Genomic DNA, 2,445 nt, shown 5'->3' on the forward strand with positions numbered 1-2,445 from the left:
GAAGAATTGATGCTTTTGAACTGTGGTGTTGGAGAAGACTCTTGAGCGTCCCTTGGACTGCAAGGAGATCCAGCCAGTCCATTCTGAACGAGATCAGCCTTGAAATTTCTTTGGAAGGAATGATGCTAAAGCTGAAACTCCAGTACTTTGGCCACCTCATGCGAAGAGTTGGCTCATTGGAAAAGACTCTGGTGCTGGGAGGGATTGGGGGCAGGAGGAGAAGGGGACGACAAAGGATGAGATGGCTGGATGGCATCACTGACTCGATGGACGTGAGTCTGAGTGAACTCCGGGAGTTGGTGATGGACAGGGAGGCCTGGCATGCTGCAATTCATGGGGTTGCAAAGAGTCGGACACGACTGAGCGACTGATATGATCTGATCTGATCTGAATATAAAGCAAAATATTTACACTATATATCTGTCTGTCTATCTATCTATCTATCTATATATATACCTGGTAGTTTGATCACAGTAACCTTTGTGTATTGTCTATATTTCAAATATGTGTTAAATAAGTCATTCAGCTGTTAACTGAAAAATATGCACAACCTGAAAGTTGAAAATTATGTTTGATTTGGTGAATTTCCTGAGGAGTAAAGCCTGGAAGAGGCATCCTAGGTGGCTCAGTGGTGAAGAATCCACCTGCCAGTGCAAGAGATATGGTTCTATCCTGTGTGAGGAGGATCCCCTGGAGAAGGAAATGGATGAATACCCACTCCACTATTCCTGCCTGGGAAATCCCATGGAAAGAGGAGCCTGGCGGTCTACAGTCCATGGGGTGGCAAAGAGTCAGACAGGACCCAGCTTGTACATAGCCTGAAAGATGTACTCCCAGATCGCACTAAGGGACTATTCTGAAGAGGTAAAGGATGAACCAGGTTATATAGGAGTTTTGCAACATAAACCAGGTAATCAGAACATCAAAAGATTACTGTTAATAGAAGAAAATAAAACATTTCTTTCTTTTTTTTTTTTTTTAAGCTTTTCTAAGTATAGAAAGATGCAAAAGTCTGGGCTCCTTGCACCTTGGCTAGCTAAGACCAGGATCCAGTTCTTCCCCATCCTGAGTCTCCTCAGGGTGCACCATTGTGGGTGGCTGAGGAAAGCCCCTTTTTCTCCTTCCTGAGCTCCTCAGGGCTTACTATCAGGGTCTGGTAGGTTGTGGGTGATGGCTAGAATGCCACAGCATTCTTTGTTTGCAAATGTGGCAGGCATCATTTTTCATCCACAGAACAAATATTTATCAAGATCCTACTACCCTGGTGCCCCAGATGGAGCCTCCTGCCAGTGCAGCAGATGCAGGCAGGAGAATTGGGTTCAATCCTGGTTGGGAAGATACCCTGGAGGAGGAAATGGCAACCCGCTCTACTATTTTTGCCTGGAAAAGCCTGTGGACAGGGGAGCCTGACAAGCTACAGTTCATGGGGTTACAAAGAGTCAGACATTACTGAACATACACTACTGCTACTACTACTACTGCTACTACCTTCCAGGCAAATCGGGGGGCTCTGGGAAATAGATTACTGAAAGAATAAATTATTTCTTGTGCTTACAGATGTATCCTCCACTATTCTTCAGTTGCCTGACCAAGTCGTCCCATTTGGATCCTTCTGAGAGCAGCAGAATTGTGAGTACCAGGAGTGATTTAAATTTTAGCTCTCCTCTAAAATTGTTAGGCTACATATTGTGACTTTATGTATAATAGTCATTCCCCACTTTGAAGGCAATACAACATTCAAATGTGTTTCTGTTCCAAAGCATAGAAATAACTGAGTAGAGGGGGAAAAAAAAAAACCTATTAGGCATTTTATGCAGAATTTTTGTTTTTCTTCAGCTTTTTTACTTTCATCAATCCTCTTTGACATACAAAATAAAGACAGATATATAGCTTAAATGACTGTGTGTTTGCCTTAAAGAGCAATACAAATGTCTGTATTTCAAATATATGTCAGTTATCTAATAGTTAATGAGCTACTTCCCTTTTGTATTGATTTTAATGTGCTTAATGAAGTATTTATCACTGTGTAATTTTCAAACAAAAATATTGTAATGTTTGTTGAAGTATCAAATAACTGACTTTATTTTCAGTATTGCCACTTTTCTACATCATACAGATAGTAGACGAACTGGATTTACACAAATACCTGTTGGATTTCATTTACACTGATGTATATAATAATTCCAATTTCTGAGATTTGTATACCAAATGACAGGTGATTGCCACATACTATCTCATACTAGCATGAGATAGTGGGGTGCTGCTGCTGCTGCTGCTGCTAAATCACTTCAGTCGTGTCCGACTCTGTGCGACCCCATAGACGGCAGCCCACCAGGCTTCCCCGTCCCTGGGATTCTCCAGGCAAGAACACTGGAGTGGGTTGCCATTTCCTTCTCCAATGCATGAAAGTGAAAAGTCAAAGTGAAGTTGCTCAGTCATGTCCGA

The sequence above is a fragment of the Bison bison genome, unplaced genomic scaffold, assembly GCF_000754665.1.
Source record: "Bison bison bison isolate TAMUID 2011002044 unplaced genomic scaffold, Bison_UMD1.0 scf7180017864465, whole genome shotgun sequence".
NCBI lineage: Eukaryota > Metazoa > Chordata > Mammalia > Artiodactyla > Bovidae > Bison > Bison bison.